This window comes from Lithobates pipiens, unplaced genomic scaffold (genome assembly GCF_037356315.1).
Source record: "Lithobates pipiens isolate NorthernLeopardFrog02 unplaced genomic scaffold, aLitPip1_a1.2 Scaffold_3, whole genome shotgun sequence".
NCBI lineage: Eukaryota > Metazoa > Chordata > Amphibia > Anura > Ranidae > Lithobates > Lithobates pipiens.
The window spans coordinates 232234418-232261683 of NW_027507790.1; the positions used below are offsets into that span (position 1 = coordinate 232234418).

Consider the following 27266-nt stretch of genomic DNA (forward strand, 5'->3'; position numbering starts at 1 on the left):
TGCCAAAGGAAGGAAAGTCATTTGCTCCTCCATATCCACATCTAATTGACCATTTCTTTGCTCCTAGTGGCTGAACAAAGTGGCATTGTAGAGAATACATATCCAAGCCTATGCTACTATAGAGGTCTGCATTATAGCTATCCTGTTGTGTTGTCTTGCATGGGTAAAGTGGATGTTTGCTTAAACGGAAATCTATGATTTTTTTTGTTTTTGTCACCAGAACAACAGAAGTAAACTCTTTTATTGGGGTCACCTGTTCTACTGACATTTGTCAAAGGCAGAGTATACTCTCAGGAATTGGAACTCTTAAGGAAGGGAGCATGTCTTCTGAAACGCGTCCGTGGTCCAACTGTAGAGGTGTGATATCCCTGTCACTGGAGTTTTGTGTTCTATACGCATTTTATCTTCTCATGTTTGTGAGTATGACTTTGGTGGTTTTAATAAATTGCATTGGTGTTGAAGGTAATACACTAGACCAGGGATATGCAATTAGTGGACCTCCAGCTGTTACAGAACTACAAGTCCCATGAGGCATAGCAAGACTCTGACAGCCACAACCATGACGCCCAGAGGCAGAAGCATGATGGGACTTGTAGTTTTGCAACAGCTGGAGGTCCGCTAATTGCATATCCCTGCACTAGATGTTTGCATCCTCCTTTTTTCTTTGTAGGGTATGCTCTCACTTTGACACAGGAAGTAAGGGGAAATCTCACAAGTGGGGACACAGGCAGCAAAATAATCCTGTTTCCAACCTCTCCTCATTTTATCCAAATTGGAAAAAAAAAAAAGACTAGTTTGGCCTCAGATTCACTTTTGTTCCTGAGACTGTTGAACTCTTCTGTTGCTTTCTTTGTGAAAAGGTTTCCCGTAATTGTTTTGCAACTAGCAAATTTCATTATTTGACTGTATTGATCGACTTTAATGCCATTGGCATACTGCTATTGAGTTAGCCATTTTTTTTATTTCATATTTCAAGATTTTTGTGCCTGAGATGAAGCCGCGAGGTGTGGATACAATTCACAGGTTTTTCCTTTTCATGCATTGTTAACCACTTCATTGCATTTGATCTGATACAGTTTATCTTTGAGGATATGGCTTCCCTGTGTGATAATGCAGTAATGGGAAATTCTTAATATGTGACCCGTCACTCTATGGCTGTATGCACACTTAGCAGCTCCGAGATGTAAAATTCTGGCACTCTCTGGCACCCAGGGAGGTATAAATGCGACATACAAACACCAATGCAAGTTAATGGCTATATGTGACTCTGCTTGAGTAAATATCAATGACCTTGGTGTTTACCCATGCATGTGGGTACGAATGTGCCACTTTCACCTAAAATCTCTGCTGCTTACCGGGGCCTTGGGAGCTGCATATGGCGCGTGCCACCACCAATATGCAATAGTTGTACATGACACATGTGATTCTTCAAGCACCAGAATGTTCTGGGGATTTTATGCCTCAACACGTAGGATCTCTTCTCCTCTTGGTCGATAGCACTCCTCACACGTCCTGATTGGCAGGGAGGCAATGCAAGAAGACAATAGCGAAAATTTATTTGCTATTGTCACACAACTGGGTGGGCTTTGCGCACCGTGCCCACCCTTTTTTGAAGCCAATTAGAGCCTCAGGGGCCGGGCGCATGGATAAGGGGGGCATATGGAGGGACCACCACTGAACAATCAACTTCTATCGACCAGGGACAGCGATAAAATTGGCCACTCCCACTGAAACAACCAAATTTTAGTGTATGGCCAGTAATTATTTTGGTTTATCTTTGACAGAGTGGGGGGTGGGGTATCCAGAATATCCTTTTAAGGTTACTTGGGTCCTGACCCCTCCCATCTCCCAAACTTTATGGCATTTACTGGAAAAGCTCAACTTAATTTCAGTTGCCTACATCTCTGGATCTGCTGCCTATTCTGACATGGTTTCCCCTGCCATGTCACCCCTATGCAATTGCAACCCAACCCCATGCTCCAGGGGGCCTGGGCTGCTCCCCTGTACACCTGGATAGTGGGGGGCAGCAGCTTATAGAAGATCCAATGCTTTTTATATCCTCCTGCAGCCAATGAATGTCTGCCTCTCCTTCTCTCCCTCCGGCAGGCATTCAGCGGTTGTGCGAGGAAGATAAAAGGCATTGGTTTCTCTATATGCCACCCCTGCTGCACCCCTATAGAGATCCTGCTGCCCCGGAGTCCCCTGTGTGCTCTCTTGCCCACCCCTTGTCACCCACAGCTCTACAGGCTTCCCCCATTTCCTCTCACAGACTGCTGCGGAGGATGTGTCAGGATGGAGATTAGGGAAGGGGTCCGTAAATACATCATTTATTGATCCCTTCCTTTTCTGAATGGATAGAGACAGTGATCAGTATCATCACTGACTCTGTCCTTTCATAACTGTGTTTACTATGCTTCTGATTCTAAATGAATGGAAAGCTCTGTAGAGAGCTACAGTGCGTTGAAAAAGTATTCATACCACTTGAAATTTTCCACATTTTGTTATGTTACAACCAAAAATGTAAAGGTATTTTATTGGGATTTTATGTGATAGACCAACACAAAGTGGCACATAATTGTGAAGTGGAAGGAAAATGATAAATGGTTTTCCAATTTTTTTACAAATAAATATCTGAAAAGTGTGGTGTGCATTTGTATTCAGCCCCCTTTACTCTGATACCCCTAACTAAAATCTAGTTGAACTAGTTGCCTTCAGAAGTCACCTAATTAGTACATAGAGTCCACCTGTGTATAATTTAATCTCAGTATAAATACAGCTGTTCTGTGAAGCCCTCAGAGGTTTGTTAGAGGTTTGTTAGAGAAGCTTAGTGAACAAACAGCATCATGTTGCCATGGAACACACCAGACAGGTCAGGGATAAAGTTGTGGAGAAGTTTAAATCAGGGTTAGGTAGGGCCAGAGCTACAATGGAATGGTTTAGATCAAAGCATATTCATGTGTTAGAATGGCCCATTCAAAGTCCAGACCTAAAGCCAAGTGAGAAACTGTGGCAAGACTTGAAAATTGCTGTTCACAGATGCTCTCCATGTAATCTGACAGAGCTTGAGCTATTTTGCAAAGAAGAATGGGCAAATATTCTCTATAGATATGTCACTCTCTGTGCACATTTGGTAGAGACATCCCCAAAAAGACTTTTAGATATAATTGCAGTGAAAGATGATTCTACAAAGTATTGATTCAGGGGGGCTGAATACAAATGCACACCACACTTTTCACATATTTGTTTGTAAAAAAAAAATTGAGAACAATTTATCATTTTCCTTCCACTTCACAATTATGTGCTTCTTTTTGTTGGTCTATCACATAAAATCCCAATAAAATACATTTATGTTTTTGGTTGTAACATGACAAAATGTGGAAAATTTAAGGGGTTATGAATACTTTTTCAAGGCACTGTATTCCTGTCCATTTATTCTGTGCAACTGATGTGCAGAGAAGGAGAAGGAGGGCTGTGATCTCTTTCTCCATCTCAAAGGTGGACCACCAGGGGTCTGTTTAGACTCCTGATATGTTACCAAAGCCCCCCAAATGCAGCTTCTAAATACATTGTAAAAAAAGGATAAAAAATGAAATTGTAAAGGAACTAAACTAAACTAAAATAAAATTGTAAAACATAATTTAAAAAATGAATAAAGGAATATAAATTAACAAACAAAAAAACTACTGATGCCAGTGATGGAATTACCAGGGTCACACGTTCCACCACTGTGCAGGGGCCCCAAGACAGCAGGAAGGGGGCCCACTGAAGAACACATGAAAGAGTCCAACTGCGGGACCATAATGAAGGGTCCTGCAAAAGGAGTAAAGGGTCCTGGGCCTAAGGGCGCCGGCTGGGGGTCAGGGGGGCCCTTCATGGTTTCTTGCATCGAGACCCTGAAAGTTCTAGTAACGCCTCTCTGAACCTATGCATATGTGTATTTTCATTGCATTTATAAAAAGTTTTACTTTAATGTGTAATTATATGACCTGTCAATGCCTTGTTTGTACCTTTTTTTATTTTCCTAAATAAAATAAAAACTTTTAATATCAAAAATGTAATTATATAAATATATATAAGAAAGCAATTAGCAGTGCAATGTAACACAGCAATAGCCATCATCCCACTCAGCAGGTGGCACATACTACATAATTATATAAAGTAACAAGTGTAAAAAATGGCATGGTGCCATTTGGCTCACTCTAGGTATATATGTCACCAAAACAGATGTGTTCATTTCTAGTAAACAAAAAAATTAACTAAGCTATAAATATCATTATAATTCATATTTTTTTTTACAAATTAAGGTAGACTTTTTTGTACTGCTAAAGTGGACTTATATGTACTTTTTTCATGCTAAGTGCATGCATGTTAAGTTATCTGTAATGATAACATTTAAAAGATATAGCTATGTATTTCCCATTTACAAAAGCACAACACTCCACCTGACATTGCCTTCATCTGCTTTTGTCTTAAATAGGTTGGCACCATCCTTGTTCAAAAATCATCCAGGGTCAGCATCTACTTCCTGATCTGAGATAATGGCTCAGAGATGACCCACTCATGTAAATCCTGGTCTAAAATAGGATGGCACCGTCTTTGTTCAGGAATCATCCAGGGTCAGCATTTACTTCCTGATCCGAGATGATGGTTCACAGGTGACCCACTCATGTAAATCATGGTCTCAAATAGGGTGGCCAAATACAGGACCATTCTGGATGAACACCTGTTGGAGTCTGCAAAAGACCTGAAACTGGGACGGAGATTTATCTTCCAACAAGACAATGATCCCAAACATACAGCAAAATCTACAAAGGAATGGTTCACAAATAAACGTATACAGGTATTAGAATGGCCAAGTCAAAATCCAGACCTGAATCCAATCGAGAATATGTGGAAAGAGCTGAAAACTGCTGTTCACAAACGCTCTCCATCCAACCTCACTGAGCTCGAGCTGTTTTGCAAGGAAGAATGGGCAAGAATTTCAGTCTCTCAATGTGCAAAACTGATAGAGACATACCCCAAGCGACTTGCAGCTGTAATCGCAGCAAAAGGTGGCTCTACAAAGTATTAACGCAAGGGGGCCGAATAATTTTGCACGCCCCACTTTTCATTTTTTTATTTGCTAAAAAAGTTTCAAAAATCCAATAGATTTTGTTCCACTTCACAATTGTGTCCCACTTGTTGGTGATTCTTCAGAAAAAATAAAAATGTTATATCTTTATGTTTGAAGCCTGAAATGTGGCAAAAGGTGGGAAAGTTCAAGGGGGCCGAATACTTTCGCAAGGCACTGTATCTTACTCAGTTCTCAACAATGTGGATTAGAGTCAAAATGTCTAAGCCCTTGTACACACGGTCGGACATTCCGATGGAAAATGTCCGATAGGACCGTGTTGTCGGATAATCCCACAGTGTGTGGGCTCCATCGGACTATTTCCGTTGGAATATCCGATGGACCAAGTTTGAGAGCTTGGCTATAAAACTTTCCGACAACATGATCCGATCGGACTTTGTCCGATCATGTGTAGAGAATTCCGATCGGACAAAGTGCCACGCATGCTCAGATCAAATTCCTAGACCAAAGCTATTGGCTACTAGCCTGAACTTTGTCCCGTCGTAACGAAATAACGTCATCACGTTCTGAACGATCAGATTTTCTGACAACTTTGTCCGACCGTGTGTATGCAACACCAGTTTCAGACAAAATCCGATGGATTTTGTTGTCGGAATGTCCGACCGTGTGTACAATGGCTTAGACATGGGGGGGTCCAACATTTCCCCCCAGAATGTCTATGGCACAGCAGCTAGGAGATAGCACTGATTCTCCTCCATAGCCATGGGAGGCTGTAGAATGGGGGTTGGCAACCAATTGATCAAGCCTATGCAACAGGTAGATTGTGACCCTGGAAGGGTACCTTAGATCTTATAGCATTAAAAACTGCATTCTAGGGAAAGTCAAACTCTAGCACATCCAATAAAAGGCATAGTAGTCATAGTATATATTGACATAGTTAGCATTGCATTAAACTTAGGACCACACATACCATGAAAGTGAGTCACAGAATTATAAAATATATGGAATATTCTCTCCATGGGCATCACTGAGTCCATTCTAGAAAGAATTTGGGTAAATGGGACAGAGGTAGATTTCCAAATGAGGGCAATAAACCCTTGTATAACTGAACATAATATATACCGTATATAAGATTTGCAGTCTGGTATAGAACAACATGGGATGGTGCAAACAGCAGGCGTGGACAAGATTTATTGCATTCCCTATCAGAAGAGTTATCAGGTTCATAATACCATGCCATTCTCTCAACTACAAATATGTTTTACAAATGACTCAGGGGTAGGAGAAATTATAATTTTATATAATATTGTAATATAAAAATGTAGTATTTTACATATATTTTCTTCACGTATGCTTTAGATGTAAATCTTTTAACACATTAAAATCCCTTAGATGTTGGTCTAGTTGGTTATGTTCAAAAAAATACATCTCTCCTATACTTTTAGAGCATTGTGCAACCGATATTAGATTAGATTAGATTTGGATTTAATGTGGAACTTAAAGGGGTTGTAAAGGCAGAAGGTTTTTAATCTTAATGCATTCTATGCATTAAGATAAAAAGTCTTGTGTATGCAGAAGCCTCCCTTGCACCCCCTAAAACTTACCTGAGGTGAAAAAAAGGAATTTGGAGACCCGCACTCCAATAAAAGCCTTTATTGTAGCAGATAGTTAAAGTTCATGTAAGAGCAGAAGCATGGTAAGACAGCTTGGGCATTTCACAACATCATAGTTGCTTAACCATTTACCTGAGGTCCCTCTCTGTCCAGCGATGTCCACCAGTATCTCAATTGTCCGATATTCTCCTTCCTGATTGGCTGAGACACAGCAGTGGCACCATTGGCTCCTGCTTCTGTCAATCAAATTTAGCTAGCCAGTCAGGAGAGTGAGGGGGCGGGACCAGGTCCAGGCTCCATGTCTGAATGGACACAGGGAGCTGTGACTCGGCTTGGATGCCCCCATAGCCAGCTGCTTGCTGTGGGGGCACTGAAAAGGAGGGAGGGGCCAGGATCACAGAAGAGGGACCTGAGAAGAGGAAGATCCAGGCAGCTCTGTGCAAATCCACTGTAACAGAGCAGCTAAGTATAATATATTTGTTATTTTTATAGGAAAAAAGTTAGAATTTACAATCACTTTAACTGTATCTGAGCACCACCAACAGAAAACACTTTTTAATTCATTTTTAATATCGAAAGCAAACTCCTCCATCCATTCACGTCTCTATGCTTTATTTTGTTGAGAAATCACTTTAAAAAACAACCCCCTAACATTTCTAGTCATGGCCATCTTGAGTAAAGGTAGATGTTTAATGTAGAATTTACTTCCTAGAATCCATCTGCCTTAAGCTCAGACATGCAGGGAGGAGGGCATGCTTAGCTGTGAAAACCCTTCCTCCCCTCCTCTAGATGAATGAGAAAAGATGCCAATGAAGACAGCTTTGATGTATTATATAATTTTGGCCTAGGCCAGAAACCAGGAAGTAACTATAGAAATGTAAAAAAGAAGAAAATAAAGTTTAAAACAAGTAAATATAATATACAGTACCTTCCTATCTATTTACTAATGCTAGCAGCATGAGGATTAATAGGTAATATTGACTGAGAGAGTTTAGTTCCACTTTAATGCATTTTATTTAGCAAATAAGGAATCACCTGGGTGTGGATGGAGCCAAGGCAGCTATAAAGTTTAATTTTCTATAAAATAAACAGATTGTAGATTTCTCTGACATTTTTGTAACCACTTCATTTCACCTAATTGTAGCAATTAAATACAATTTAATTTAATGGCTCTGTGTATTAGTCAAACCTGAACAATATAAAGAAATGCTTATAATTGTTCAGAGACATAAAAAACTGGTGACAGTTCATTGATCCTATTCCCATAGCCGCCTTGTACATAGCGGTGGGACCCTTATTCCTCTGTGTTTTGCTTTGATTCCTGTACAAAAGCACACACACTATATACATGTAGCACTTACCCCCGAAGGAGGGGGTAAGTGGTTTTGCTGGGCTTACTGTTTACCTTCTGCGCCTCGTTCTTGTCTAGGGGTTCCCGAGGTTGATAGCCCAATAAACTGCAGAGACCGACACTTGAATCCCTTTTTAGGAATATTTATTTGCCAAAAACGTTGAAGAGAACCCATTCTCTACAGTTGGGAATAGAGGGTATGGGTAGTAAAGCTCAGGTACTTTTGGAAACTGCTGACACTTGAAATGTCTCTCTCTAGATGATCCAAGGAATAGCCATTCACAACTGGATATTTCAACTACCAGATAAATCCCTGTTTGTGGAATTTAGTATCGGACAGGTAATTTAAACTTAGCAAAGTCTGTGCCACAGACTTGGTTGTAGAACTTCGAAGGAGCACAGTCTCTGCCACAGACTTGATTGTAGAACTTTAAACTAGCACAGAAACTTAGGCGTAACTGAAGGTTGTACTTAGGAACTTCCTTACAGTACCAGTATCTTGCAGCCGGTCCAGCGATACCGTAAGAATGCGGATTTACTTGGTGTCCTTACAGCTCAGCTTCCAGGCTCTCACCGAGCAGCCAGCCTCGTGCGTGACCCTCTTCTGAAGAGTCCTCCCCTGGTTGCGGTTTGAGTTGCGGGCCTCTCCAAACCCGAGACGGCTCCGGACCACCTTGAAATCCTCCTTCCAGTTACTGTGCCTTGGGCTAGTCAGTCCCGAGACTCAGAAAGGGATGGATCCGCACCCCAGGCCATGCGGGCCTCTGGGGGCTGGTCAGGAGGACCAGGACCATGGAGTCAGAATGTACTTTTGGACCGGAATCCTGAACCACGTGATCTAAGTACCCTCTCCCGGAATGCAAAGCGAGACACAGCACACACTAATTGGCTCAGAGAGAGAGATTGTGTTCCAGTGCCTGTCAAAGGTGATACATGCACCTATGACCAGGCAGAACACAATACAGTCCAGCCAAACTGATGCCAAAATCACAATTTACATAGTTTAACCCTAAGACCCAACTATGGTCTTAGGAAAAACGAAATTTACAAAACATAGCACATGCTCTTCAGGAGTACCGGTGCTACATACAGTATGTTATTACAAATAAAGGCATTGTACCTGCACAACAGAAGAGTACATTCAACTAGCAGGTGATTTAAAATCTAAAATGTTAAAATGGAGATCCACCCAAAAGAGGATGTTCCGCTTTAAGACATCCTCCTACATTCCTCTGCCTAACTTGGCATGTCATTTTGGAAGGGGGGGGGGGGGGGGGTTTGTAGCCGCTGACTTTTATTATTTTTTTTTTTACAGACTGGACAACCGCTTTCATTAAATTTGATATGAGAAATGCAGTGACAGGCTGTCTTGCTTAACCACTTTAATGCTATACTCAAATGCTATGGGGCTCCTTTCAATCTCTGCTTGCCAAGTACCTAGAGGCCTCACAGGACGTAGTACTGGCGGGTCTGTGGCGGCCTAGTCCGAGGCAAACGCTGCTAGCACCCTGGTTGCTTTCCAACAGGAGACCCTAACCAGGACACTGATGCACCTGAGCAACCCACTCTGGGAGAAATCTTATAGGCAGGTAACAAGTGCACAGCCTTGGTGGATAAAATATGTGACCATTTGAGCGGTTTGAAGGAGGAGGTGATCTGGCTATGCCAGGACCTTCAAAGAAACAAAGATATAGAGAATAGGCTTCAGCACAAAATAATATTTGTATTGTGGGCCTAGCAGAGCGCATGTAAGGAGAGTATCCTATGGTTTTTGTAGAGTGTTGGCTTCAGGAGCTTTTTGGTAAAGAAGCCTTTCTGCCTTTGTAGCACCCTCCAAGGGTAAGATGCTAGGTACATATGTTTTTTGGCTCCTTCTGTAATCAAGGGAGCAGTGATTGTTTGGCCTGGTGGGTTCAGGGTTTCACGGGCTGGTAGTTTGATTAGTTCCCCTTGTCTCTGGAAAAAGATTCTAAAACTTAGGGAGGACCAATTCCTTCATCAAGTATACACTAGTGACCAACTAAACGTTTTTAAGAGCTACAGCAGGAATTTGGTGTACACTCTGATAGGTTCTTTTAGTTACTTCAGATCTGCAACGCTCTCTCGGCCCAAGCCATGCTGACTAATTTTAGACAGGTTACCTCTCTGCTTATGGACCAGTTAGCTTCTACAACAGACAGGAAGGAACTCATTTTCTTGATCATACATCACGGGACACAGGAGCTTCATTACATAGTGGGTTATATAGGCACCTCTGGTGATTGGACACTGGTTGACCCAATTAAAGAGAATTCCTCCCCTATATAACCCCTCCCATTAGGGAGGCACCTCAGTTTTTTCGCCAGTGTCTGGTCGATGGTCACGTAAAACTTAGCTCTATGCGGGTCCCGGCGAGGGCCGAAGGGCTACAACAAACCGGATCCATACCTCGGGCCGATAATTGACTCCCAAGATGGTATGGTACCCGGGCCTCGTCTGCCGAAGACACGAGGTTTTGCCTGTAAGTCCTCTCCATTGGAAGACTGGACTCTGGGACAACCAGACTTGGGGTACTGTTTACTCAGGGCGCCCGTAAGTTTCTGGCAGAGTTTTTTACAAGGCCCAGGTAGGAGGATCTTTTCGTAAGAACCCCAGATACGCCTGAAGGTTGGCTAACAATACCCGCCGTGATGGGTGAAGGCTGGAATTGGTCTGAACACAGCAATTCCTGCGGCGGGGAACAGGTATGGGAAGTCATCCTATATATTTAATATATGAATGGATTTCTTCATTGTGAGTAGTTGTATGTCTTACCTGGTTTCCACCACTTGAGGGAGTAAGAGCAAGCCTGATGCATACTTACATGCCTTTCAAACAAACACGCTCAGTGAAATGCCTGGTCCTCCCAGCTACTCACGTCTCCTTGCAGTCCCTGCCACAATGAAGGTAAAAGAGGGGTCCCACGCAGATCAGGGGGTCCCATGTCACTCCCTTTGGGTTCTCCTCCCCCCCCCGGATCCCGCGGTCCTCGTGCACGGGCGCGTGCACGCGCGCCGGGCGCGCTCCCGGCCTAATGGGAAAAGGGGGGGGGGGTGTGGTTGCCAGCTGTGCACTATCAGGTGCTCTATGCTGCAGTGCAGGCGCCAAAACGGCCCTTTTTAAAAGCCCAGAGCGTCAGGGGACTGTAAGGTGAGACACAGGAGCTGTGGGCTGTAAGCATCCGTGGGATTGGATCCAGGCGAACCTTAAGACACCTACTCAGCATCATATTGTGCAGTTAAGCTAATATTGATTTATTGTGAGACTTTAAGCACAAACAAGTGATTGCATTTTACATTAGTAACTCTGCTTTGTAGCTCAGTACTATGTCTCCTCGTAAGAGGGTTTCAGGGGCAGGTAACAAAAGCACTGGCAGGTCACCGCCTAGGTCCATTCCAAAAGTGCATGCAGATTACCATCCCCCTCTGCAAGAGTGGAGCCTGCATCTCAAGACGAGTCAGTGCCCCTTTCAGGCTTTGCAGCCTCTCCTAATGTCGCAGCCCCGGTATATGTCACTGAGGACTCCCTTAGGGCTACATTGGAGAGTTTTGAAGGGAGGATAATGAATTTTATTTCTGCTTCCCTAAAAGATAGCAGAAAAAGGGGTAGATCCCCTCCCTCTGCTGAAATCCCTCTCTCAGACAGTTGTTCTGAAAATGAGGAGAGATCCCTATCTTTGGATAGGGATCATGAGCAGTCGGATCAGTCAGAGGATGAGGAGTTAGTCCCCTCCTCCCAGGCACTCAGAAAGCAGGTGCAGTATTACACTGAATTGGTGCGTACCACATTCAGAATGCCTGCTACTGAAGTCGCTACATCCTCTGTCTCTTCCCTGGGAGTCAGGAAAGCCCCACAGACTGCCTGTTCCTTTCCAATTCATCCTTTAATGGCTGACTTGATGTATAAGGACTGGGGACATCCCGATAAACTGTTTTCTCCTCCCAAGAGGTTTTCTATGTATTATCCCGTGGAGGAAAGTTTCACCAAGAAATGGGGGGCCCCATCTGTTGATGCGGCTATCTCTTGTGTGAATAAAAACCTAACTTGTCCTTTGGATAATGCGCAGGTATTTAAGGATCCAGCTGACAAAGGGCTGGAAACCTTGTTAAAAGCCTCCCTTTCCATGGCCGGCGCTGTGGTGCAACCTACAGTCGCAGCCGTGGGGTTGTGTCAGTTCCTTAAGGAACAGGTTAAACAGATGTTTGAACTCCTTCCCAATGAGGAAGTAGAGAAATATGCAGAAATGCCTCACATCTTATGTTTCATAATTGATGCGATTTTGGATTCTGTCCAACAAGCATCACGTTTGTCCCTCATGTTGGTACACATACGAAGGGCTCTATGGCTAAAGAATTGGGCTGCTGAGATGTCATGCAAAAGCATTTGGCTGGGTTCCCGTTTAAAGGGGAACGGTTGTTTGGAGAGGAATTAGATAAATTCGTCCAAAATATTTCGGGAGGTAAATCTACACTCCTTCCAGTCAAGAAGAGTAAACGTCCTTCATTCAGGCGTACTCTTTCTCCCGAAGCATCAAGCTCTAAACAGTGGCGACGGCCTTCCCAGCCCTCCTCGGCTGGAAAGCCTCAGGGCTGAGCCCAGGGACAGAAAAAGACTTGGGGGCGGAAGCCTGCCAAGCAAACCTCCAAGACCTCCTTGTGAAGGGGCGCCCCCGCTCGGCCGAGTGGGGGGAAGGCTCCTGCGGTTTGCAGGCGCCTGGCGGGAGGAGATTCAGGACAGATGGGTGATCTCTTCAGTGTCTCTGGGCTACAGGCTAGAGTTTCAGGAGATTCCACCTTCTCGTTTTCTAAGGTCAAGGATCCCCAGGGATCCGATAAAGCAGAAACCGCTATTTGTGGCCTTAGATCAATTACTATCCCAGGGTGTGATAGTAGAAGTGAGCCCGAAAGATCAGGGTTCAGGTTTTTATTCGAATCTCTTCACCGTTCCAAAACCAAGCGGAAGTGTCAGACCTATCTTGGATCTGAGAGACTTAAACCGGTTTCTACACATCCAGACCTTCCGGATGCAGTCAATACGCACTGTGCTCTCCTCCCTACAAGGAGGAGAATTCATGGCATCAATAGATATCAGAGACGCATATCTTCATGTGCCAATATTTCCCGCACACCAGAAGTTTCTGAGGTTCGCGGTACAGCAGCGCCATTTTCAATTTGTGGCCCTGCCGTTCGGCCTAGCCACGGCCCCCCGAGTCTTCACGAAGATTCTAGACCCTCTCTTAGCAATCTTAAGAATTCAGGGCATAGCCGTCATGGCTTACCTAGACGACTTACTTCTCGTAGAGAGAACTGCAACATGCCTAAGTCGCAGCGTCACCAAAACGCTAGAACATCTGGGCCACCTAGGTTGGATTATAAACCTAGAAAAGTCGTCTTTACAACCGACCACCAGGTTGGATTACCTGGGTCTGATTATCGACACCGCTCAAGGCAGGGTGTTCCTTCCAAAGCCAAAGGCCTTGGCCATTGGAGATCTGGTGTGCCTGATTCTGGGCAGAAGATCTTCCTCCATTCGGTTGTGCATGAGACTGTTGGGAAAAATGGTCGCCTCTTTCGAGGCCGTTCCATTCGCCCAGTTCCACTCAAGGCCCCTGCAAAGATGCATCCTTGCGATTTGGAACAGGAAGCCCCAATCCCTGGATCTTCCTATGCGTTTATCCCCTCGGGCACGCAAAAGTCTTGTCTGGTGGTTACAGACCGAAAATTTGCTGAAGGGCAAAACCTTTCTTCCCCTCTCGTGGAAGATTGTCACCACGGATGCCAGCCTGACAGGCTGGGGAGCCGTGTTATAGGGAACATGCTCGCAGGGAAAATGGTCTGCGACCGAAAGTCTGCTGCCCATAAATATCTTGGAGATTCGGGCAGTTTACATGGCACTCAGAGAGTGGTCTCACAGACTGCGAGGTTTCCCGGTTCGGATTCAGTCCAACAATGCCACCGCAGTGGCTTATATCAATCACCAGGGCGGTACCAGAAGTCTGGTGGCCCAAAAGGAGGTGAATCGCATACTTGTCTGGGCAGAAGAGCATGTGCCGTGCCTCTCTGCAGTCTTCATCCCAGGAGTGGACAATTGGCAGGCGGATTATTTCAGCCGCCAGCAGTTGTGCCCAGGAGAATGGGCTCTGCACCCCGATGTGTTTCAGGACATATGTTACAAGTGGGGCACTCCAGACGTGGATCTGTTTGCGTCCAGATTCAACAGGAAACTGGACAGCTTTGTATCAAGGACAAGAGATGCACTTGCTCAGGGGTCAGATGCTCTGACAGTTCCCTGGGATCAGTACAATCTGATCTATGCCTTCCCCCCGAGCCCGCTGCTATCGAGGTTCCTGGGAAGGGTCAAGAGGGAGACGAAGCCGGTCCTTCTAGTGGCCTCGGCTTGGCCCAGGCGACCATGGTTCGCAGAAATCATGAAGTTGGCAGTGGGCAGGCCATGGACCCTCCCTCTCCGGCCAGATCTGCTCTCACAGGGCCCAATTTACCATCCTGCTTAACGCAGTCTGAATTTGACGGTCTGGCTGCTGAGACCCACATTTTGAGAGGCCGTGGTCTTTCGGGGCCAGTCCTTTCCACTCTGGTCAATGCCAGAAAACCGGCCTCCAGGCGTATCTATTACATGATCTGGAGGACATATGTTTCCTGGTGTGAACCCAGGAGATGGCATCCTAGAAGGTATGTCATTGGCAGAATCTTGGCCTTTCTCCAGTCAGGCCTTGAAATGAATTTGGCCATAAGCACCATCAAGGTGCAGATTTCGGCCCTATCGGTCTTTTTTCAAAAGATCGCTTGCATCACATTCCCTAGTACGGGCCTTTATCCAGGGGGCTATGCGGATGAGACCGCCAGTCAAACCTCCGGTATGCCCTTGGGATCTGAATTTGGTTCTCTCGGCCTTAGAAGCCCAACCATTTGAACCTCTGCATCTAGCTTCCTTGACTCTCCTGACAAAGAAGCTGGTTTTTCTAGTAGCCATATCCACGGCTAGAAGGGTATCAGAATTGGCAGCTCTTTCCTGTAAAGAGCCCTATTTAATTATCCATAAGGACCGAGTGGTCATGCGTCCCAACAGGTCCTTTCTACCTAAGGTAGTTTCAGGTTTCCACCTGAATCAGGATGTAATCCTACCATCCTTTTTTCCAAATCCTCAGTCCACAGAGGAAAAATCCTTACACACTTTAGATGTGGTTAGAGCAATCAGTCTTTATCTTCAAGCAACTGCTCAGATAAGGAAAACTGACTGTTTATTTATTCTGCCAGAAGGCCCTAAAAGGGGTCAGGCAGCGTCAAAGTCCACTCTCTCAAGGTGGATCAGACAGGTTATTTCTCAGGCCTATGACTTAAAGAGGAAGATTCCTCCTTTTCAGGTGAAAGCGCACTCTACTAGGGCTATCAGTGCTTCTTGGGCAGTGCATCACCAGGCCTCCCTGGCTCAGATCTGTAAGGCTGCGACTTGGTCATCAGTCCACACATTCACCAGATTCTATCAGGTGGATGTCAGAGGGCAAGAGGATATCGCCTTCGGGCGCAGTGTACTGCAAGCTGCAGTTTAGGTCCTCAGGTCCCTGGCGGTCTAGAATTATGATCTGTGTCTCCCTCCCCTCAACCTGAGCATTGCTATGGGACATCCCACTATGTAATGAAGCTCCTGTGTCCCGTGATGTATGATCAAGAAAATAGGATTTTTATATACAGCTTACCTGTAAAATCCTTTTCTTGAGAGTACATCACGGGACACAGGGCTCCCGCCCCTCTTGGGTTTTACGTGGTTTCTTATTGCTTTGCTACAAAACTGAGGTGCCTCCCTAATGGGAGGGGTTATATAGGGGAGGAATTCTCTTTAATTGGGTCAACCAGTGTCCAATCACCAGAGGTGCCTATATAACCCACTATGTAATGAAGCTCCTGTGTCCCGTGATGTACTCTCAAGAAAAGGATTTTACAGGTAAGCTGTATATAAAAATCCTATTTTTTCCCTTTATAGATCATTGCTGGATAGTTCCCTCGGTAACCTAAAGCTTCCTGGTAGGACAGGCTGGACTAAGGACATTGCTGCCTTAGATGGAGAAACCTGGCAGGCTATTTTGGAACAGGTCCTTTTGGTATTCCTTTCACCGACCCAACGTCTATTCCAACTTTTTGTTATACTTAGGGCTTATAGAATGCTGTCTAAATTACATCAATGACATGGTAGAGAGAGTCCAGACTCTTCCAGAGGCGGAACATCCCCTGCCAATCCTCTTTATATTCTCGGGAAATGCCCCAAGCTAGTACGCTCTTGGCAGGGAAATATTGATACCATTAATCAAGCTTTTCAGTCTCATTTACACAATGACCAACTGACATGTGTACTGGGATTACTGGATGAGGAAATATATACACCTAAAGCCAGGACTTCTATCTCTAGGTTACTGTTCTTGACCTATAAATGTATTGTGTTAAAATGGATATCTCCACTCCCTCCTACTTTAGAGGATTGGAGAACGCATGTTAATTCTACCCTGCTAAAAGAATGAGAAATTCTGTTACAATGAGGTACCCCTAAAAATTTAACCAGCTATGGGATCCATAATTGCAGGCTCTGAGATTAGCCTCCCTGACATTGCTGTCTTTGCAGATTTTAGAATGTTAATTTTACTGATGGTGTGGCGGAGTACCCCTTTATCCATAGTCAGGTGCAGGTCCCTTTAATTCAAACTCCCACAATCCTCTGGGTTCCCCTGAATCCCCTGAGAACTTGGACATGCCCAGGGGATATAAATTGCGGCTCCTCCCTGCTTCTTGTGCTCAGAGAAACCTTGCCTGATGGAACAGCAGTGACTGGGCAAGTGAACTGTCACCAGGTGCTGGGTTCTCCCCCATTAAGTGTCACTGGAGAGGACTTTGCTACAGTCCATGTGGAGAGGATGTCCATGTGCATGCACCCAGCCATTAGCTTTCTAGAACCTTCCTTCATAAGATGGACATGTGAGAACTATTAGACCTCTCTCTCTCAGAAGTTGAACTGAACTCAGGAACTCTAGTGCCGTTTAGGCCCCTTTCACACTGGGGCATCAGCGATAAAGCGCCACTATTTTTAGCGGCACTTTACCGTCGTTTTAGTGGCGGTATGCCAAAAAAGGGTTAAAACCGCCGACGGTATAGCCGCACTGCTCCATTGATTTCAATGGGTAGGAGCGGTTTAGGAGCGGTAAATACACCGCTCCTTCACCGCTCCAAATATGTGGCTAGCAGGACTTTTTTCACCGTCCTGCTAGCGCACTGCTCCAGTGTGAAAGCCCTCCGGCTTTTCCACTGGAGTGAAAGGGGCCGTTTTTTTCAGGCACTACATAGGCGCTTTTTTTTTTTTTTTTTTTATTTGTATTTAGGCGGAAGGACCAAACCGGCCACAACATGTACAAAATCAAAACAGTCACAGTGCAATATAAAGTAGCGACAATCTGGGTACATGACATAGTACAACTGTAACACAGGTATCCCCTGACAGTAACATGTAACATCATGCCGTTTAGGTCCGGCCAGGTCTCTCCCCCCTTTTTTTTCCTGTTGGTTGTAGAAGGATGTAAGAGAGCCCAGGAACTCCAACAGAGCCCTGAGGTGCCAAGGAAGGCAAAGCTAGTTAGAAAAACAGTGAATAGAAGAGGAAGTAGGAAGGGAGAGATAAGTAAAGGTCAGACGGGGGGCAGGAGGAAGGAGATTGGGGGGCAGGGTAGGGGAGGGGGGGTACCCATGAGCATGGGTGTCCAGTATACTCAGATTAGGTAAACATGCGAACGATTGGTCATAATATCATCCACTTCACGGTGGGTGAACTAGGGGCCCCCGTAGGGCCTGCCCCTCTTGTGAGAATTTGAAGACATTCCAAAGTTGCCATGTCTTGGTATATAACTCCTGTCTGTGTTGGCTCGTCAGGACAAGGTCTTCCATCTTATTAACGTCTTCGACTTTCCTGACCCAAGTATTCAGAGTAGACGGGAGCAGAGATTTCCAGGCAAGGGGAATGCATGCCTTCGCCGCGTCTACCAAATGTCTGATCAAAGACTTCTTATACAAGCGTGTGGGTATGTCGTTATCATGAAGCAGGAAGAACGCCGGATCATCCGGGATCAGATAATCAGTGAATCCCTGCACGATCCAACGGACCCCCTCCCAAAAACATCTAAGTCTAGGGCAGGACCAAAAAATATGCAACAGAGTCCCCGTCCCCTCCCGGCAGCGCCAGCATTCATCCGACACCGCCGGGAAAAATTTACGCAAAACTACCGGGTCCTATACCATCTCGTGAGGAGTTTGTAATTCGTCTCCTGCACCTTAGAGCAGATTGACAATTTGTGCGTAAACAGCACAATTTTCTGCTTCTGTAGATCTGTGAATGTAAAATTCAGTTCCCTTCCCCATTTAATGAGACTCGGGAGCTGATAGCCTTCCGGCGGAACATTAAGTATCGTGTATGTTAAGGACAGAGTGTGAGCCACCAACCCCGTTCCGGAACATAGATCTTCTATGGGTGTGGGAGGTGAAGACACGGCCCTAGGCGGCGTTATAGTGTCTAAAAAGTGTCGCAGTTGTGCTGTTCTCAAAAAGTCCAGACGGTATGGGCCAGTCGGGTCTGTCAGTTCCGCAGTCGTTCTCCAGCGTCCCGCTACACTAAAATGTGAGGCTAGGTAACACCCCGAATCCCTCAGGGTTCGGAATGCTGCATCAGATGTGCCCGGGGGGAAACGTGGGTCATCCAAAATCGGGCGGAGGGGCGAGTTATCGGAAGACAGGGGGACCCGGGAGGCCAGACGCGTGCAGACTACCACAGTATTGCCTATGAGCGGGTGGCGCATGAGGGCCAGCGGAACATCATTGTAGCACCATGGAATAACATTCAGGAGTATCCCGCTCTGGGCTTGTTCCACCTGCGTCCACAGCTTCACCTTCCCATGACGACACCAGTCAATTAGTCTAACCAGCTGTGCTGCTTTGTAGTACGTGTGCACGTCTGGCATCGCCAGACCCCCAGATCGCTTGGGTAGGGACAGAATTTTCCCCTGTAACCTAGACCTTTTCCCCGCCCACAGAAAGGTCAAAAATACCGACCGGATTTGTGCGAAATAGGATAGAGAGATGCGGATTGGGAGGGCTTGAAGGAGGTAGAGAAATTTGGGAAGAACCATCATTTTCAGGATGTTACAGCGGCCAAACCAAGAATGGAGGCTGCTGTCCCATTTGCATAACAAAGCTCGCGCTTTATGAAGCAAGGGTGGGAAGTTAAGTTGAAAAAGTTGAGATAGTTTCGGGGGTATAAGTGTGCCCAGGTATTTCAAGACTACTGCTGTCCATTTCAGGTTGAAACGTGTTTGTAGATTAGTCAGCTGGGGAGCGGACATGCCTACTCCCATGGCCTCCGATTTACCAAAGTTTATACGGAAGTTGGAGAGTTTGCCATAAGTTTCAAATTCACTAAGTAGGGTAGGTAGCGATAAGGACGGATCAGCCAGAGTAAACATTAAGTCATCGGCGTAAGCCGAGACTTTGTATTGCGCATTCACGACCCACGATCCCTACAATATCTGGGTTTCTCCTAATATGACAAAGGAAAGGCTCCAGGGTCAGAGCAAACAGCAGGGGGGAGAGAGGACACCCCTGCCTGGTCCCATTGGTAATCTCAAAGATGTCCGAGAGAACACCGTTGGCTCTCACCCCGGCCGTCGGGTTGGAATACACCGCCGAAATCCATCGCATCATCCTGTCCCCCAGTCCAATGTGCTCCAGCGTGGAGAACATAAACTGCCAGTTCACTCAGTCGAACGCTTTTTCGGCGTCCGTCCCGAGGAATACGCACGGAATGCGTTCCTTATTCGCCACGTGTAACAGATTCAGGACTTTAATAGTATTGTCCCTGGCTTCTCTGGTCGGTACGAAACCCACCTGGTCCAAGTGAATTAAGCTAGGTAAATGTCGTTGTAGTCTAGTGGCCAAAATTTTTGTGAAGAGTTTCAGGTCTGTATTTAGCAAGGAGATAGGGCGGTAGCTCCCACATTGCGCTGGATCCTTGCCTTCTTTCGGTATCACCGAGATCTGGGCCTGTACCGTAGACTTATGGAAGTGCGCTCCCGTGCTCAGGACATTAAAAAAATGTATCAAATGTGAACCCAAAGACGGAAGAAGGGTTTTATAGTATGTATTCGTGAGACCGTCTGGACCCGGAGCCTTTCCCGTCTTAGTGGTGCCTAGCGCCGACTGAAGTTCTATTAACGTAATTGGCTCCTCTAAGTTCTCTATAACTTCAACCGGTAACGTGGGCATGAGGGAGGCGGCGATATACTGAGAGGTAGCATTTGGGGGCGGCGGGGACGTGTGTAGATTATAAAGGGCGTCATAGAATGTTTTAAATTCTTGTGAAATTTGTTGGGGCAGGGAGATCTTCTGACCCCCCCCAGAGGTGACGTATGGTATATAGAAGGCGAGTGTTTGTTCTTGTAGGTTACGAGCTAAGGTCCTCCCGCACTTATCGGCGGATTTATACACTTTTTTCCGGCATATTTGAAGCATTGCCTTCGCCCTATAATGAAGCAGGTCAGTAATCTGCCTGCGAGCCACATCTAGCTCCCTACCTAAATGTACTGTGGGAGTGCGTTTATGACATACTTCCAGATTCTGCACTTTTAGCAGCAACGCCAACAGTTGGGCCGCCCTCTGCTTGTGGAGCCTAGCACCATGTTTAATAAGCACTCCACGGATCACCGCTTTGTGCGCTTCCCATATCACTCCGGGGCTACTCTCCGAAGTCAAGTTAGTCTGGAAATAACAGTCTATTTCCCTAGTTATGTCCGCGAGGATTTCTGGGTCCTGAAGAAGACTGTCATTCAGGCACCAGGGTGGTCTCTGTGATTTATGAATGTCCGTAATAGTGTATCGCAGGGTGATCGGGGCATGATCCGACCAAGTTATTGAACCTATTGTAACATCTTTAACAGCATGCAAATGTCTATGGGGGATTAGGAAATAGTCTATACGCGAGTATGTATGGTGGGGTCTGGAATAAAAAGTGTAATCCCTTTCCCCGGGATGAAAAAGTCTCCACGTATCAACCAGTTGTGCTGAATGTAAAGACGCAGAGATGTGTTTACGCAGCTCCCGGGAGGTGGAAGAAAGGCCCGTATGTAAGGGCTTACCTAGATTGGAGTCCATGTTGCAGAGATGTAGGCTCACCCTTGCAAATAAACACAGCCCACAGTAAACAAACAGATAAGCTACCTGGGCTGTGAATCTGTGCACGGGGGCTTGACAGGAATTTGCCAAAGGATTGTCCAGGTAAAGCCGTAGTCAGGGATTCCAGAAGACAGAATAAACGATATACAAGCCAGGGTCGGTAGCCGGGGTCAGTCTTGGAAGTCTTGGAACTCAGGAACTCAGGAACTCAGGAACTCAGGAACCTTTGGCAACAAGAGACAATGAACTGACAAAGCCCTCAGAGTGAGGCAGTGTTTTATATCCTAGTTGATTAGGTAACCTGCCACAGCTGATCCAAGAGTGAAAGGTACAAACAGAATTGCCCACAGTACTAATGCAAAACTAGACATGGCTGGAAAGCAGGCAGAATAGAACTGAGGTGTGGCTCAGAGGTAAGGTAACGGGAACAACTACTGGCAGTCATGAGTTCAATACCACCCAGAGCCACTTGAGGCGTGACTACACCTGGCTGTCCAAAATACACGGTAGGGACCGTGACAGTTCCCTCCCCTTAGGAATGCCCTCAGAGCATGGAACATCCTATTTCTTTTGGGCTTTCTTAGTTTTAGAAGTTCCAGTTGGGTAGACTTTCGTCGCTCGCAAGGCTCTTTCGAAAGTCTTCAGGTCCTGCTTACGGACTATGGTGCCATTTGAGGCATACGTACAGTCAGGAGATAGCGGGGTCACCGGCACAGGAACTTCAAGCGGGGTCACCGGCACAGGAACTTCAAGCGGGGTCACCGGCACAGGAACTTCAAGCGGGGACACCGGCACAGGAACTTCAAGCGGGGACACCGGCACAGGAACTTCAAGCGGGGACACCGGCACAGGAACTTCAAGCGGGGACACCGGCACTTCAACAGGAGAAACAGGCACCGACACTTCGAGCTGGATAGCAGGCAGAGATTCAGGGACAGCAGGAAGGATCCTAGAAGTACCCACTTGGAGAACCTTAGACCGAGGTGGGCGAATTGGACAGAGAGATATAAGATGCCCTCTTCCCCCACAGTAAAAACAAAGACCACAGTCTCTCCTCCGCTCTCTTTCACCTTGGGATAGCTTGAGCCGGATGGCCCCTATCTCCATGGGTTCTACGTCTCCCAGGGAAGGTGTGCGTGTGACCTTAGGAGCGTCTAGGCTTTGTGGGGTAAGGACTTCAGCTTCATGACTTGGAACATACTGTGATGGCATGGAGTCGTATCTGTACCGGGTACTTCTGTCCTTGGATTCCCGCAGGCCACGTGAGCAAAGAGTAGACTTGGGAACTCTGGTCTTAGAAACACGAATGTAAGAATCCAGAGCAAACATGAATGCCTCCCAACTATCCAAGACTGGACTCCTTTCCTGTAAAAGCTGATGAGCTAATGTTTTGCATTGTCCAGTGAGCAAGTTGATGGAAGCACAATCTTAATAAAGTCAGTGGCATAGGTCCTAGGCTTAAGGGCAAACAACAGCTCACAATCCATCTTAAAACAAAAGAAGGATGCACGATTACCATCAAACTTCTCAGGCATCAAAACAAACGGTTCTGGACATGCAGGTTCCAGGGTTGGGTGTACTGTGCCTCTAAACAAACGGACTTCTTGCTGCAGCTCAGCAATGGTCTGGCCCAAGCTGGAGATTTGTAGAGCAAGGGAGGTGAGCATCCTGTACATCTCTGCGGACTCCCTGTTGGTCAGTTCATTATGTAAGGGCTTACCTAGATTGGAGTCCATGTTGCAGAGATGTAGGCTCACCCTTGCAAATAAACACAGCCCACAGTAAACAAACAGATAAGCTACCTGGGCTGTGAATCTGTGCACGGGGGCTTGACAGGAATTTGCCAAAGGATTGTCCAGGTAAAGCCGTAGTCAGGGATTCCAGAAGACAGAATAAACGATATACAAGCCAGGGTCGGTAGCCGGGGTCAGTCTTGGAACTCAGGAACTCAGGAACCTTTGGCAACAAGAGACAATGAACTGACAAAGCCCTCAGAGTGAGGCAGTGTTTTATATCCTAGTTGATTAGGTAACCTGCCACAGCTGATCCAAGAGTGAAAGGTACAAACAGAATTGCCCACAGTACTAATGCAAAACTAGACATGGCTGGAAAGCAGGCAGAATAGAACTGAGGTGTGGCTCAGAGGTAAGGTAACGGGAACAACTACTGGCAGTCATGAGTTCAATACCACCCAGAGCCACTTGAGGTGTGACTACACCTGGCTGTCCAAAATACACGGTAGGGACCGTGACACCGTAGAGGTATCTTCCGTGGGAGTAAGAGGGACATTAAGATCGCCCCCTATAATAAGTTGGCCCTCTGTGTATCTAGCAAGGTGCGATAGTCTCGTTTTGAGAAAGGCGTCTTGTCGGTCATTGGGGGAGTAGATATTCGCCAGGGTCATAACCGTCCCCCCACCTTCCCCTTCAAAAACAAATACCGCCCTTCCTTATCATATTGCACGTCCAACAACGTCCATGGTTGAGATCAGAATGGATACTCCCCTCGACTTAGCCTCCGTGTACATGGAGTGATAAACCGTGGGGAAGAACCTATTTTTGAGGAGAGGTAGAGAGTTAGCTCTAAAATGGGTCTCCTGTAAAAATACAACGTCCGCTTTCATGTGTCTCATATCCTGTAGGAGCATCCTCCTCTTCTCCGGGATGTTCAATCCCTTTGAATTCAGGGATATTATTGTAAGATCAGCCATGCTCATGGGTTCTGGGGGAGGGGGGGGGGCGGGGGGGTGTAGGAGGCTGGGGCCCCAGGGGAGGGAAAGTGGATGTGGGAAGGGGAAAAGTGATAGATAGACCCTTAACGGGCCTGAAAAGGAGAGATAGGAACAAGAAGTAGAATTAGGGCGCAATCACAAGAGAGAACTGCGCAAAGAGACAACCAAATGTGCTGAATACAGCTAAAGCGCTCCCCAGTAAGATACCGGGATTTGGGCGCGTTCCTAAGTGGGGTGGTGGTTGGACAGGGCCGAGAAGTTTGGCCCCCGGTCCCACCCAACACCCCCGGCAATCCGGCATATAACAACAACATACAACGGCAAAAACATCTGACCATATTTGTGGAACAGTATATAGCATATAAAGACGTGAAGAATATTCACAGGGAGAGGAAACATGTTAACATCAATGCCCAGCTCAAATATAAAAGGAAGAATAACCTGAAGGAAAGAGGCAACACTAGACAATCATGTGGCTAACAGCATACCCTCTACATCACTCCCCGATAACAAACATGGTTGCTGGTCCCCCCAACGCCCTCAAACCAAAATCAAACTCCTCCACGACCCGAAGGAGCACTCCCACCCCCCAGCACAGTGGAATCACCCCGGGCGTCCCGGGCCACAGGGTAAAACAGGCCCCCCTCGAGCAAAACACCCCCTCCCCCACCAAGATGGAAAAAATAGTCACGTCCCTCTGTTCAAGGCAGTCCAGCACACAAGGCAGTATATAGTATATCCAATACGTGGCGCAGGTCAGGGCCTGCACCTACGAGTTTTCCGGGGAGACAATCCCCACATGGCAAATAAGTCTCCGTCTGGCATCCCAGCGGTCAGGGGGGTGTGTAGGCCGGGCAGCAGGGGAGAGCATAAAACCCAAGAGCATGGTGTAATTCCTGTGGCCATCAACCCTCCTCTCCCCCGCCCTCAACAAAAGCAACTGCCATATCCATCTATTGCCAGGGTACACATCGTCCCGCTGCCATGTATAGAATATCATAGAAAAAAGACCCCCCACCGCATATCAATGTACCTCAGTCTTCCATATAAAAGGAGACACAGCGGGGGTCCGGAGGGGACACAACGGGGCGGGGGGGGGAGCACAAAAAATAAGGGAAAAAATCCGGGCTATGGAGGGCAAGAAAGTCACAAAGCCGCTGGGGGTACTGATAGAGGACAGTTGGGGGAGCCCAAAATAAGTCAGGGGTCAAGCAGCAAAACAAGGGAGCTACTCACGGTGTGGAGGGTCCTCCCGCTGGGCCAACCTAGGCCGCCGTTGGCTGCGCTGCAACCTGGGCTGCAACGGGCCTCTGTACGCTGAGGGACCAGATCTTCCAACCGGGCGAGGTAGCAGTTGTAGCCAGTCAGGGACAGGGATCTGTTCCGCTTCAAGGAACCTGAAGAGGCCGGGTATGTCAGCTGGCGACTGCAGGGTGTACATGTTGCCTTCCCTCCGGAAGGTGACGGCAAGTGGGTATCCCCAACGATAGGTACATCCCTTCGCTTTTGCCAACTCCAGGACAGGGCGTAGTAGGGCCCTACGTTTCAGCGTGGCCCTGGAAAGATCCGGGAGAATGGAAATGGCAGCTCCGTTTAAGTCAACATCTCCCTGCTCCCATGCTCTTCTCAGTATTTCGTCTTTCTGAAGGTATCGTAGCAGTTTGCATAGGACATCCCGCGGACGTTCCGGATCAGCATTTCTAGGTCCCAGAGTCCGGTGAAAACGTTCCACTTCCACAACACCCGCGGGATCCTCCAAGAGGATACAAAAAACTTCTTGCACGGCGGCCTCCATAGTTTCACCCTCGAGGGATTCGGGTACTCCTTGGAGCCGCAGATTGTTCCTGCGGCTCCTGTCTTCCACGTCTTCTAAGTGGAGCTGAAGTGCAATAGCTGTGTCACGATGTTGGTCTCGGGACCTTTCCAAGTCCGCCACTCGGTGCTCCAATGTGGAAAAGGAGGCCTCCCCCGCAGACACCCTTTGCGTCAAAGCGGACACATCTTCCCTCACCTATCGCTGCGGTGCGTCTCCTCGAGGCGTAAAATAAGCGCCTCAATGTCCGTTCTGGTGGGGAGGGCCTGTATCAAGGATCGGAGATCTTGGTCGATTTGGTCCGACCCCGGGAACTTCCTGGTACATCCATTGAAGCCGATGTTACAGGCGGAGTGTCCGCGCCTGGGTGCCGATCCGCCGGGGTGTCCCAACTCTCAGGCCGCGCTTGAGGTTCCCCGCGCGGTGTGCCTCGTGGCGCCGCCAAGGCCGCATCTGTAGACCGTCTTTGCATGGGGTTAAAGTAGCGTTGCATCTCCCCGGCGGGGGTCCCGGAACGATCTCCCTTAGCAGCTGCCCTTGTCCTGCATCTTTCGGGTGATTGCATGCCGATTTAACAGTGGAATACCGGGAGCTCACAGAAAATGCGACTTCACTCCGCCATGTCCAGGCCACGCCCCCCACAGGCGCTATTTTTAAACCGCCCCAGTGTGAAAGAGGCCTTAGTGGCCATTTGTAGAATTGTTCTCATTTCTTCTGTAACTGTTACCCCTACTGTTATAATTAATTTCAATATTGCAGCCCCCTGCTCAAATGCTCAAATGATATCCTGTACATTGTTTAATAAAGTAGAATATGGATATCACCACTGGTCTGATCATTTGGCTGATACCATTGCACAGTAATGGTGTCGTTGCTCAGGGCTCAACTGGATTCTGATACGGGTGAAGATGGGTGGCCGAGGCTCGTAATGGTAAGACATGTTTTTTGAGCGTTGTTTTTTGCTAGTAAATGGAATAGGGCACAGCAGTGGTACTACTTCTAAGATTTTTACTTACCGGTATGTTAAATAATTATTGCTCTATTGCTTCCATTTGTGATTCTAAGCATAGAGAGATCTGAGTGGCGCTACAACTGCATGAAGGCTGCCTCCTTATCCTAAATGTCTTAGGCCGCGTACACACGCGCGGACTGTTCGCCCAACCTTGTCCGCTGAACAGTGTTTGGGCGGACAGTCCGCTCGTGTGTGGGGCTTCAGCGGACAGTTTCAGCGGACAGTTGGCCGAACAAGGTCTTACGGAAATTCCGAAAAACTGTCCGCTGAAACAAGGTTTCAGCGGACTGTTCGCTCGTGTGTAGGCTTGTTCGGCCAACTAAGTCTCGCGCATGCTCAGAAAGGATTTCCACGTCGGAAGGTTGCATTGCAGTGTATTGGACGTCGAAATTTTCGATCCGTCGTGCGTGCCGAAACGTCATCGCGCACGGTTTCAGCAAACT

General features: G+C 46.9%; 1 long non-coding RNA gene across 1 annotated transcript; it reads left to right on the top strand.

Annotated features, from left to right (window-relative positions):
- The first annotated feature begins 224 nt into the window (after positions 1-224).
- Positions 225-5221, top strand: LOC143940025 (uncharacterized). The gene is made up of 2 exons (XR_013263812.1): positions 225-416; positions 4478-5221. It is a non-coding gene; the product is annotated as an uncharacterized LOC143940025 (long non-coding RNA).
- Positions 5222-27266: the final 22045 nt, after the last annotated feature.